This window comes from Plectropomus leopardus, chromosome 17 (genome assembly GCF_026936395.1).
Source record: "Plectropomus leopardus strain MGB_pleo_1.0 chromosome 17, ASM2693639v1, whole genome shotgun sequence".
NCBI lineage: Eukaryota > Metazoa > Chordata > Actinopteri > Perciformes > Serranidae > Plectropomus > Plectropomus leopardus.
This window is the reverse complement of record NC_142192.1, coordinates 4,620,817-4,634,744: the sequence shown is the minus strand read 5'-3', so window position 1 is coordinate 4,634,744 and position 13,928 is coordinate 4,620,817. Positions and strand designations below refer to the sequence as shown.

The following is a 13,928-nucleotide window of genomic DNA, read 5'->3' as shown; positions in this document are numbered from 1 at the left end:
AATGGGAGATACTGCCGTGCAGAGGTCATGTTGGTCATATACATATGCAAATGTGTGAAAAAGAACAAGCATATATCCCCAGATGTAAGAAATCATATGCAAATGTATCCTGGTGTGATAATGCGTATGAGGGAAGGTGAGCGTGCGCCTGCCGCTTTGTATCTGTGTAAAAACGGAGCCTTGAGAAAGAAGCCCTTTCCCCTCTGTGGACAAGTGAAATGGAGAAAAATGAGAGAGACACAAATGGAGAGAGAGAGGGGGGGGGGGATGAGTCAGTGATGTCTGTTGGCTTTGCCTCTCTTCAGCTTGTAACCAGCAATAACTGAGGAGACTGTAACCCGCGGCCTGCTGCATCCCACCTGTATGCCTCTGCAGGAACAAAACCACCTGCCCCATTCAGCATCCTCCTGAGGCCTCATTTATAAACATTACCAACAAACAGAGAAGGTGTTGGAAAGTTGTGTATGTCACTCCCCGGGCCAATGTTAAGCTTTAGAAAAACTGAGCTGGCAGGAGATTGCATGTAGCTTGCAGGAATGTATGGGAGTGGATGGACCTACAGGGAAAAAGTTATGTCCTGTTTTGCTGCCATAGCTTTTGTCACGCCACCCAGGCCTAGCACACACGTACATGGGTATATGTGAAAAAGTGGCTTTATCTTTGTGTTCTGGCTAGATTTTCACAGTTTATTTATCATTATTTAACCATTATTTAATCAGGTTGGTCCCATTAAGAAGAAGAAGAATTTCTTTTCCAAGGTAGATCTGGCCAAGACAGTCAGCAGTGAAAACACAACGTTGCAGACAGAGACAAAATACAATTCACAAGCACTTAAATTTGCATCAGCAGAGAACTTTCTGGGAATCAGTTGTACAACTGGGCAGGCTAAAATCAGCGACATCCAATCTGTTTTTAATTGTTTCATTTTAGATTTAGAAACTTTGAACGACACCAGCTCTTTAAGTTTAAAGGCCCTTCTTTGTGAGTCATCACAAATGAGACAATATTTCATGCAAAGGTGGACGTGACTAAAGCATTTCAGCACTCCCGCTTCCTTCGTCTTTTAGTCAGTGGGTTTTTTGAATGGGTTTTTATTCTAGATGCCTGAGTTAAGATCTGTGGTTAGCACAACGTCAAGAGACTTAGCTAAATGAGACTATAGAATGTCATCCCAACCTCAGGGAACACAGCTTTGCAGCCTCGTTGGGGGGGCAACATTAAGTTCTGCGACGGTAGTGTAGTTCGCTTACAGCCTAATGCAAGCTTTATACTTTTAACAATTGCATTTAAAATCTTAAAAGTGGTGTTTATTTGTAAAAATTCTCCTGCTGAAGAAAACTATCATAGTATCATAAATGTTTGTTTACCACAGAGCTTATTATCTGCAATGTTCCAAAATCCAATGGAAAAATCCCATTGGCTTCTTGGCGAGGGAACCAGGTCGACATAAGCTTAAGAAAAAACAGAAAAACATTATCCTCTGGGCACTTTGTCTCCACAGAGGGACATGGTTTTCAGCTTACAAAACTAAACAGGATGTCTACATTGCCACAAACGTGTAATTACATTTCTAGAGAGGTGGATATCAGGCTTTGCTGTACAGTGCATGTCTACGCAGAGCCTATGCCGTAGGTACGACGTCAAAAAGTAAAAATCCCATCAAGTTTTCCACCATCCACCTTTCCTCCTCTTCATTCCCTCACAATCCTCGCAGAGATTACTTTGCTCTCATTTCATGTATGTGTTCCCTGTCACAACTGATGAATTAAAGATGCACATCCATGAAGCAGCGGAGATCTCTTGCTGCTTTTACATATACCCTCGCCACAAACTCCTGCCCTGAGACGTTATGATACGGCCATTTAACAAATGCTTTTATCTTAAGTGAGCAGTAATACGTGGTGTATTTTTAGCCTGGACCTTAAGGGGCTTTGCAGATTGTTGGGATCGCAGAAGCACTTTACTATGCAGGCAGCCAAGTTGGTGTCCTCATATTGTATTGTCTCTACTCAGCCCATATGTAGGGCACAGAAACACAACCAGTGGAAAACTTGTCCTATTCCCTGTTATCATCTGTTGGAAAATAAATATCTAAGCATGTCCAAAGCCTCAGAAGAATCTTTTTGAGCAAGTCATCCGTGAAAGTGAATCGTAAACTCAGTCGCAGCTCCCTCATTGCCTAGCCTCTTTTCCACAGTTTCTTTCTGGAGCTTCTTCTTCTTCTTCCGTCTCTTTTATTAAACAGAATCAGTTTTTCTTGTCAGTCCTCCCTCGCTCCATCACTTTTTAATAACCCTCCTCTCTTTAATGAGTTCTGTTATGTACACAGGGGGCAGCGGCTAGGGGCCAATTTGTGATTTCACATCAGATCAGATCAGAGGAAGATAGGAAAATAAAAGAGGGCAAAAAGAAGAAAAAAAACACACAACTTCCTGCATTTCTCCTCCTCTTCCAGGCTGCGCTCACAGGAGAGAACCCGGCATCTCATCGGAGACAGTCTGGGGAATTGCGGTGCTCCCCGAGCCGCCATTTTGGACGCATCCTTTGGAAGAGCGAGTCACAAGAGAGAGCTCCTTTGAGGGTGAAGGGGAGAGAGCAACAGGGAGGGAGATAAAGGAGAATGCTGATGTGTGGCTGCATGAGGTTAGTTAACTTTATGCTTGTGGATGGGCCTTAATGACGCTCTCCTGTTCTTCCTCGCTGGGTTTTGTAGACGCAGGAGTAGGAAAGAGGTGGGATTTGGTTATGGGATGCAAGAATCGTCAACTTTCAGAGTTTATCTCTCCCAGGTTAGGATGCAGCAGACCGGACCGACTCCACCGCACACATGACTCGGTGTCATAACCTCGCACAATTTTGCTTTCCTGTGAGGAGGTGCTTCAGTTTTTCTGCATGTGAGATGTGTTTTTATATCACACAGGAAAACCGACGCAGAATCACAACAGGAGGACCCGTTTTCTTTAGGATGTCCACTAAAATAAACAAACAGGGACATGAAAATCGCTTAAGAAAAGACAGTGGCAAAGTAAATCAGTTTCTTGGATGTCTTTTAACCCTTTAACACCTGGATCAACATATTGTGCTGTGTTCAGATGCTTTTCAAAAGCATTTAAACCTCTGTAACCTGAGAAAATTGGTTTGATTTTTATTGAAAACATGGCGGAAGCGCGATGAAGAACTTGGCAAGAAATGTCCCAGAAACTGCATAAAAAAAATGTCAGTTAGCTGTAGGGGATTATTATTTTTTCATATTTCTTTTTAAACTCAAACTAAATTTCCAGAAAACTTTATTTCTTTTTATTTTAGCACTTTCTTAAGGCCATTTTCTTGTTTATTTTAGGATTTCTCTTAAATTCTTTGTGCTTATTTTCAGGTGATTTTCTTGTAGTTGTTTTTTTTTTTTTTTTTAGAATATTTCTTGCTATTATTTTAGTTTTAATTTTTTGGTCCATTTCTTGTTAACTTGCTCAATTGCCTTGTCTTCATGCTTTGGGAAGAAAGAACCAGTTTGTTCAGATTTTAAAAACGAAGATGTGGGTTAAAAAGATGTGGGAACATCCATATGGAGTATTAGGAGGATTTTAAAATGTGCCACTACAGATTATTGAATACATGCACTAAAATGTAATTTGTAACTTTTTCCATTAGATTACTTAACTTGAAAATTCAATAAACTTTGATTTGGTTTGGAAAACTTCAAAATCATCTTGCTGCATCAGATTTTCTGGGTGACTCAATAATTCAGTTGCTTTTGACCTTATTATTGTCTTCAGAGAAAAAGTTATGCAAGTACACCAAACAGAAATGCTTTGTCCTGTAACTGATGCTGTTAGAAAAATGGCATCCACCAAGGAACAAAGTCTTTATTTTTTTATGTCTTTCATTTTCACAGCATCACTTAACTGCTGCTTTGATATGAAAAGCAGCTTGACTGATGATAGGCAGACTCTCGCACTGCACTGTAACCTTCTTGACCAGGTTTGTGGGTAAAATGTGCTTAATGTAGCATTCTGTGCATTCTTACCCTGTCGTTTCATTGGGCTGTATTAACACAGACAACCAGGTGAGAAATATCACTTCATTAACAAGGCTGGAATCAAAATCTAAAAAAGGAGCATAGGTTACCAAAAGTGACACAAAACGGTTGTCACATTGAGAATGGTTGGTAAAGCTCACATTCACCCTCTTGTCCACTCATGGACATGAATTCCAATAGTATGACTGCAGGAAAACTATTGCTACATTTATGCAAGATAAAATGGTTGGGCCTTGAAAGCTACTACTGCACATATCATCATTTTGAAGTTTCAGACATGTTGAATTAAAACATGATCTTGCCCCTAAGACATAAAATATATAAAATATAAAACAGAAAGTGCTTACAAGAATCAATAAAATATATTATGTTTTTGAAAAACACATTAAAGGCAAACATGATTATAAGCTTATACATATAATAGCTTAAGAACCATCACATAAATCAGTCAATGCCATTCATCTTGACTTAACTATTATTTTAAAAGTGTTATACAATCTGGATGTGTAAAAAGGAAGCATTTCAGCACCTTTGTTTACTATTTAAAAAATTAGAACAGCTCGTATAATAGTCCAGATACTTGTGGGTCATTTCACTCAGTTATATAATTTTCCCAACAAAATGAGTGCATATAAGTGCATTTGTAAATGTAGGAAACTCAGCTAAAAAGAAGCAATAGACTCCTTGCTGATAGCTGGTAGAACAGAGCTGTGTACATGGCTCTGAAGTAGACAAGTCTATTTCTGTTATTATTTATTTATTTATTTATTTATTTTTTTTAGTGTGTCACATTCAACAACATGGACAGGCCAGAAAACAGGTTAGTTAACAGTAGAAAGCTTCATGGAGGCCATTAAAATTGTCAGAATGATTACTTCTTTTTTATGTCTAGTTCTTATTCAGTGCAGACTAATTTCGTGCAATGTTTGAGAATTACTTGAATGGAGAGGGAAAGAATTATTCGCGGCAAAAATGAGCATGACCACACAGGCGTCATATTTCCATCACTGCTGATCAAGGCCGATTAAAGGTGGAGCCGATAAATACCTGTAACTACAGAGTTATTTGTCCCAGGAGTAAACACTGATTGTAACCTTTAAATAGAAAGCCAGATGTTAGTGTTTTTTGTGTGCAGTAGGAAAGGGGCTTTTGAAGGCAAAACAACTGTTAAACCTCCCAACCACATAAAGAGAACACTACCTTTCTACAAGGTACAAGGTAGATTTATTTGTCTTTTTTTTTTTTTAAACGTGGTTTAAGAAGTTATGAAATTAAAGTTGATCCTAAATCCTGCTACGTTTTTGGTGTCGAAAGAAGAGTTAAGGAGCCTGACAGCCTGGGGAAAGAAGCTGCTCTTTAGTCTAGTGGTTCGGCAGCGGATACATCTGTATCTTTTCCCAGATGGCTGTAGAGCCTTCCTGTCCTGGGCCGTGCACCAACCATGCCAGTTGGTGATGTTTCCCGTCAGTATGCTTTCTATTGCTCCTCTGTAGAAGTTAACCAGGATCTTGTTCTGGAATTTAGCCTTTTCAAGTTTCCGTAGGAATGTTTGTGCTGAAGTGCAAATTTGACCAATATGAAAGTAATTCTAACAAAAACTCGACTGTAAATACATTTTTTTCTAAGGTGGCAGCATACTTTGGGCAATAGTATACATGCAGAAACTGCCATGTTATTTTATAAAAAGTTTGAAACTTGGAACATACTGAGTCCGATTTACCCTGAGGAGAGTAGCTTTTAAGGTGTAAGATCCAACTTGTAAGAGCAAATGGATGATTAATTGTCTTTCACTGCCAGGAGTGCCAATGTAAATGCAACAAAAGCAAATCCAAAAGTACACAAGCTAAACAAGCAGGAATGAATGCACTGAAGAGCGCTGCCAAAGAATCGGTCCAAAAAAGCAGAGTGCTGCAGAAATACTGTGGAGAATCAATGTGGTGTAATAACTGCGGGCACAAGCTGGTTGATTTAAGGACTCAAGTTTATCCGAGGTACTTTGTCTTTGGATTTAGTGATTTTGCTATTTTCTGGCTTTGTACACGATTTATATTACCACCGATAATAAGCGTTCTTTTAATTTGTCTTTTTCTCACAGGGTCGGGGTCAGCCAATCAGCAGCACCTCTGGAGCTGGAGAGGATTCAGCGTCTAGTCAAGGACACTCGAGCGGGGTGGATGTTTTTAGTCACATGGGCTTGAACTCGTGGCGTCTGATTAAAGGACGGCCCACGCGCCACTCCACTCAGCCGCCGCTCAGATGATGAGAGGCTCCAGCTTTGTTCCACAAATGATGGTTTTTTTTGCACTTTGTGAGTTCAGCCTGGGAAAATGTCACCTTACTTTGAATACAGAGAAAAAAAACACCTCATTGCCCCGGAATAACAGCAGATACTAAATTTTGTGGAGCAAAAATAGACAAATTCTCCAAATCTTTAACAGACACATAAATTGTCAAGTGAAGCAAAACTGTGAGCTGCAAAAAGAGTGCCTAAAAATGAAATAACTAGTACCAGATTAAAATAAATACCTTCATTTATCATTCTGTCCCTGGGCTCAGTTGGGAAGAGTTTTAAAACCTTAACATCTTCGTGCGGTCCCTTTGGCTGTGTTCGCTCTTTATCTATGGCTAAAGGTAAACAGGGAGATTTTTTAAATCTCTGCTGATCTCAAACTCCATCCACCAAATTGTTTTTTTCCCCCCACAATAATAATAATGTAATACTTTGTTGATCCCTCGGGAAATTCTCTCCTCCCTCTCCTCTCAGAGATTAGAGGTCAGGGCCGGCTATAGAGGAACTGTCCCTGGAGCAGGTCTTTGAATTGCTCAAGGACACTCGAGCAGCGAGGACGGGTGGTTTGAAAATATTTTCCAGCTCGAGGGCGTTCTTGGGATTTGTTACATTAGGCGGTGACTGCATGCTCAGATAGGGACAGGATGAAATTTCGATTTACTCACAGGACAGTTAATGCTTGACATTGAAATAAGCCGTAGCAACAATTGACCACATGCTAAAGCTCCCCCAAAACATAGATTGTCCAACCATGGCTCATAACTTAGCAACCGTAACTGGACACAACAGGTCTGTCAAGTTTTGGATTTCTGCAGTGGCGGTGGGTGTGTGGCTGTAGGAAAGCATTACTCTGTACAACAACCCCTCTCTAGACCCGAAAGTGCAAGAGCAAAAGTGTAAGGAATGGATGAAACGGTATGTTTGCCTGCTCTAACATATAGAAGGTAGCTTCCCTACAATAGCTAACCCAGTGTTACAAAACCAGACACCTGTCATGCTATGTTACAATACATTTACTTATTATACTTTTAATACCAAGAATAACATTGCAGTACAACAATGCTCTTTCTTCAAAATTATGTTTTCCACACAGATTGCCACGGTTTGGTGGGGATGCTGATTTTTTGCCTGCCTCACTCGCCATAAGCCACCTTTGGCGTCCAACCAGAACAGAGCTGGATGGTTTCACATGAGAACACAGTCCGACAAAACCCCATGGCGTTGTTATTATAAGCTGGCCGACAGCTGGACAGTACCAGGTGCATCCAAATGCGCACGGGTGGCGTCACTTGAGAACGCAGCCGGACGGAACCGGTCGCATGTGCATGACATGCTGAAGGACAGCGTCAGGTAATAACGCTGCCGGTAACAACATAATACAAGGAGTGAGAGTGCGTTTATAGGGCAGGCAGGAAGGGAGGTGGATGGGTCCCACAAAGAAGCGACTTTTGTGTGGGAATCCAGAGTTCACTTCCTGTGTGACTGTGTGTTTTGGTTTTTGCTTCTTTTGCCTAAACCTAATCATCTGTGACTTTGTTGCCTAATTCTAACCATCGTGAAGGTCCATGTTGGTTGCCATGTGCTCATGTTGTGTAAACACAGGGTCATCCCACCATGTGCATTTGTTAACATTATGGTAATGCAACTCCGTGCGTAAACAGCAGTTCACTGACAGAGCGGCACCATGTGATGAGGTGGGATGAGAACATGTTGGGATAGTATAGCAGACACACACACCTAGCTCAGTAGAGAGGAGCACTGTTGAGGTTTTTTTTTTTTTTTAAAGCAACCAAGTTGGCTGAAACTGATGAGGAACGAAATCTGTACGCTGTGGTCTGTCTTAATTTGTCAGCCGCTTGGCTCTTTATCATGTTTTATTGCTTGGTTGTAAGTCCAATTGTGTCCAGAGGCGTTTTAATGTACAGCTGTTGTACCCTGAAAATCGGAAATGGGCTGGGAAAACTAATTTGCATTTGAGATTAGGTTTGGTCATGTCAAGCTAGCAGGATATAGAATTTTTTCCACTAATGTAGGAAGTGTACATTACCTGAATGACAACCCCCATGGCTGAAAAATGAAGCGGTAATAACACGTAAGCGCTAATAACTGCATTTCTTTAAATGGCCACTTCACGTCCAGAAGAAAGTAACTTTCTATAATAATATAAGAATTATAACTTTATGAATAAAGCACCTTTAAAAACAGAATTTACAAAGTATTTTAACAAACAAAGCAAAGCAGAAGCTATACTAGCTTCTGGCAGTGGCAATATAACTATAAAAACCAAACAGTAATGCCAAACTAAGGCCCAACAAAAATGACCAAAAAAATGACATACCACTATAAGTAAATACAATTAAAAGAATAAAACAAGTAAATGCAGAATATTAATAATAATAAAATTACGCACAATCAAGACAGAATACAAGAATACATTTTTATTATTATTATTATTATTATTATCATAAGTAATAGTAGTATTCGTTTTATTATTGGTATTATTATTTTATTACTATTAGATTATTCTAGGGGGATTTTTCTCTTTATTTGATAGGACACATAGATATATAAATGTCATCCCATTAAAGTAAATCTATAAAAACAGGTTTTTGGAAGTGATTGGAAGTCACTGATTCTATAGGCCCCCTATGTTAAAATGCCCAACTTTACAGTAGAAATAAATGTGTGCAGCCTGATACAAAAAAACACCAAGATGTTATTTTTTGTCTCTAAAGGGAATTCCAACATTCTTGACAACTAGGCAAGGTTGTATTTTTATATAACTTAAACATTTATATTTTTATTAAGGCTTAAAATTACACATAGTTAAGGGTGGGATCACTGCATATTTTCAGTGTGACTTCCTGCTTTATTTTGTTAAACCTGGTGTTTCTTTGTGTGTTTTTTGGGTGTTGTCTTGTTTCTCCTTTGTTCAGCACCTGTTTTGATCAGTTACTCAGCAGTGTCTTCCATTCACTCCCTGCTCGTTATCTCACTTGTTACCACTTTGTCTTGTGCTGCAGAAGTCCTGCATCTCAGCCTTTCTGTCAGTGTCCCCACCCCCACATGTGTGTGACTCCAGCCTCTTTTTTGACTCTGGATTTTGGCCTGTTTCTGGTAAGTTTTGCTGTTAGCCCTGTTTTTAATCTTTTGGGCTGTTTCTCTGGTTTCCTGTCCTCCTGTCTGCTCCTTGCCTGCACTGTTGCTGCCCGTTTTGCCTTCCTGTGTATGACCTTGCTTTGGATTACACTTTCAAACTTGGACTTTGCTTTCTGTCTCTGATTTCTGCTTTTGGGTTGATTCCTGTCTTCCGGCCTACATCTAGCTGTGACATATAACTAATTATATTTACTCAGATTCTATAACTCAAGTATTTTATTTCTATGCCACTTTATACTTTTACTTCACCAAGGTTCAGAGGTAAATATTGTACTTCTTAATTCACCTCATTTATTTGATTGCTTTAGTTCTAAATTGTTCTAAAAAGTTTGGTAAACATGATAAACATGGTTTCTAATATATGTTTGTTAGAAGTTAAATTAACGGTTTATACAATATAGCTTCAAAAAATCTGTCACTCACAAACCATGAATTGCCAACTATTTTGGTAAACATTGAAGTCTTCGTTTCTATTTTTTTAAATTAATTTGAGTTTTGGGGGTGGAATCTAATTTTATTTTTCAATTTTGAGGTTTTCTTTATTGCATTTGGTACTTATTCCTTCATACTTTAAGTTCATTTTCCTGATTATACTTAAGTATTATTTTCAATTCAGGGCTTCTTGTAACAGAGTATTGTGACAGAGTGGTATTTGTGCTGTTACTAAAGTAAGGGATACTGAATACTACTCTGAATCTTTATAATGCAAGCTTAACAATGCATGCTCTTGCTTTAAACGTGTTTATCAGCGTAAATCAATGCATGCAGGACTTCATCTTGCATTGTTTAGTCAAAATGTGGATGAGATGCACACATCTTTTCTCTTTTTCCTCTTTTGATTTACTAAGACAAATGTTGCAGCACCCAGGGTGACATTTTACTTTTAATGATTGAAGTGGACATTCTTCCAACATGGTGCTATATTTACAGTGGTGACAGACTGTTCATTGGCCGAGCTCGCTCCTGAACTTACGCTGCTAAATGAGGCACTGAGGGGCTAGACGTGTCTGTCGAGCAGGCTGGTGTGAAACTGAGTGGACCGGGAGGGATGGGAGAGTGATGGAGAGGCAGTCTGCTCTGACCCTAATGCTGTCATCTGTTGTGACGGGGCTGTGGCTGTGGCGACTGATCTGCCCCGGTTGCATTTATCTGCTCTGGACTCTACAGGGGTCCCAGACGGTCTGAAATCAAAGGGATCAGTGACACTTTTCTTGCTGCACTTGTTTACACACATTAGTTGGCAGCTTGTCTGAGGTGTCAGGGTTTGTGTTTCCAAAGTGGGGCTTGAGAAGCAGTTTTTTATGGTTGTGTAGTAATTAACTACGGTGGCCCTGAAGGCCAATAGTAATAAATATTTAGAAAAGTGCAAAATATATTTCACAAAATCACAAATACATTTCACAAAACACAAATACAAACACAAATACATTTAATTTCCTGTTAATACTGGATACTGCAAAAACAGCGCCAGTGTAAAATTTCAAGTGTTTACCAGGATGGAAGAGGAGCTTGAGCTGATAGCGCAATACTTCAACAAGGGACATACATATAGTGTGATTCTTGAAATGCTCTCGTCTTATCATGAAATACACATATCAATTGGAACCCTTAAATCACGCTTAAAAGACCTCGCACTACAGAGAAGGGGCAGATATTCTTCATTGAATTTCGTTAGGAGGGCAATATCATCAGAGCTGCTGGGACCTGGACAGCTGTTTGGATACTGTACACTGTGGATAACTCTGAACCAGAAACATGGTCTGCGTGTCAAAAGGGAGACCGTCATGAGAATGCTCCGGCAGCTGAATCCACGCGGGACCCTGTTGCGGGCAGGTCGAAGGTTTATCCGTGGCACTTACCATTCAATGGGTCTGAACTACCTGTGTCATGTAGACGGGTATGACAAATTAAAACCTTTTGGATTTGCTGTATCTGGTCGTATAAAAAGGTTCTCCCGCAGTATAATGTGGCTCAAATGTGGACCAACCATCAACAACCCCGATGAAATAAAAAAACAAGTTTATTGACAGCATCAGAAGTGTTGGTGTGGTTCCCATGGGGCTCCGCACAGACTGTGGGACTGAGAACAGGGCTATGTCAGCTGTACAGTGTACTCTTTGCCATCATCATAGCGATTATCATGCCGGTGCCAGAAGCCATTTGTTTGGGTCCTCAACGAGTAATCAACGTATCGAGTGTTGGTGGTCACTATTCAGAAAACAGAGGTTTATTTTTTCCAAAATGTTTTCCTTAAAAATAAGTCAGCTATTCCAGAAATGATGTTGGAGAATGGCGCAAGTTTGTCCAATCAGAGACAGGTACCATGGTCTTAGCCTTTCCGGTTTCGTGAAATGTATTTTGTGATCTGTGAAATGTTTTTGTGTTTTGTGAAATGAATTTTTTTTTTCAGAAATTTATTTTTGTTCTGTGAAATTTACTTTTGTTCTGTAGAATTTATTTGTGTTTGGTGAAATTGATTTGTGTTTTGTAAAATATATTTGTGTTTTGTGAAATGTGTTTGTTTTTTGTGAAGTGTATTTGTGTTATGTGAAATGTGTTTGTGTTTTGTGAAATGTTTTTGTGTTTTGTGAAATATATTTTGGGCTTTTTAAATATTTATTACTATTGGCCTTCAGGGCCACCATAGGATTGCAGAATGTCAGACATGTGGAGTGGTGGGCAAACAAGTGCCTTAAAGGGCCAAGAGTGTGCAGCTTTTTCTTCCGAAGACTGCACCAGATGATTTCACTGATTAATTCACTAGCATGGCTGGAACAGCTGCCGGAGCCTCTGGTTGGAATAAAAACGCTGCAGTCTCTCGTTTGGCCAGAGCACATAGCTGGACACTAAGAGCGATCTGGCTTTTGAGAGAATAAAGCAAACCAGGAGGCCAAGGAGATGATGTATTGCCTGGCCTGGGCTTCTCTGGCCACAGAGGGATGGAGAGGACATGCAGGGAGAAGACACATGGACAAATATGCCAGTGACATGATGGTGGCAGGGCTATAATGATGGCTCTCAGCATCTCATTCTCCATTTTCAGGGCCGTCAAAGCACACAGAGTGCCATGTGTCTGCAAAGGTTTTCTATGACACAAGCTAACAGTGAGCAGGTGAGACTGTTTTCTGTTGCTCATGTGAGCTAATTAGTCAAAACATCTGGCAGGGGCACATTTGTGGTACCTAAATGTCTGTTTTTTTATGATGTTCCTCTCAAGATGTTTTAATATAACTCTAAGGGAGTGTTTGGTGCATTTTACACTCTTTTCATTCTTAATTTTTTGATAATTTTGTGTGTTCATGCATACATTTTGGCAAGATTGTGTATTTTCATTTAATCTTGGAATTTCCAGCTCATCTCCTACAATAAGTCTAAAATACACTGTGGAACAAAACTGTTACATTCATACTGCTAAGTGCAAAAAAATGTGCCATTGAAAGCCATTCAAACTGACATTTCTGATCCCACAGCCATCAAAGCATAAAAACATGCACGATATTATTCCTGGGTGTCATTCTGGGCTTTTGCCTTGGATATTGTAATATTTACTATTTTCCACCTGATGATGTCATTTTTACCATTTTTGGCATATGGAGAAAATACATGCTATTCCCACTAGGTACACTGTCACAATCAGTGTTGCTGCAAATCATTAACATATCCAAGGGTGCAATAATAATTTTAGATTGTTTTTTTTTTTCCATCTAAAAACAATGTGACATCATGACAAAAACCTGGCATTTAAAGGGATAAAATTCTGAAAATGTATGAAGATTTAAGATTGGGACTGATATTAACTCAATTAAAGTAGAAAATGATCATTTATAGATTCTTTTAAAACTGGTTTTAGAATATTGTATTTTCTATAAAGTGATACATGTGCAATGTATTTTCTCCATATGCCAAAAATGGTAAAAATGACATCATCAGGTGGAAAATAGAAAAAATGACAAATAGAGGCAAAAGCTCTGAATGACACCCAGAAATAATACAATGCATGTTAGTATGCTTTGATGGCTGTGGGATCGAAAAATGCATTTTGAGTGGGTTTCAATGGCACACTGTTTACACTTAACAGTATGAATGTAACAATTTTCTTTCCACAGTGTATTTTAGACTGATTGCAGGAGCTCAGCAAGAAATTCCAAGATTAAACAAAAATCCACATAATCTTGCCAGAATGTATGCCATTTGCATGAGCACAACCAAAATGATCAAAAACTGGAGAATCAAAAGTGCGTATAATGCACCAAACAGCCCCCAGGGGTTAATATTCTTGACACTTTATATTCAGTTGGTTTTCTGCATTCTTTTCCACATCTTCCTCCAAAACTTTCACTTCTGTCCAGTGATCCATAACTCTACCCCCCTCCATGATAAAGCTGTATTTGGCCTCCCCTCTATGTCTATGCCGAGGATGTTTTCCTCTCTGGATGAAAAAAA

At 39.4% G+C, this 13,928-nt stretch overlaps 1 protein-coding gene across 2 annotated transcripts in view; it reads left to right on the top strand.

The window, feature by feature from the left end:
* The window catches only part of LOC121958195 (putative C-type lectin domain family 20 member A), a 155,395-nt gene that overhangs the window by 58,104 nt on the left and 83,363 nt on the right, over positions 1-13,928 (top strand). The window contains exons 6-9 of one of the 2 annotated variants that reach the window (XM_088090348.1): positions 2,456-2,643; positions 6,132-6,344; positions 7,420-7,676; positions 9,350-9,443. The gene's annotated coding sequence lies outside the window, so the exon portion shown is untranslated. Of the gene's footprint in view, positions 1-2,455; positions 2,644-6,131; positions 7,677-9,349; positions 9,444-13,928 lie in introns of both variants that reach the window. The other variant, XM_088090349.1, reaches the window with a different exon arrangement.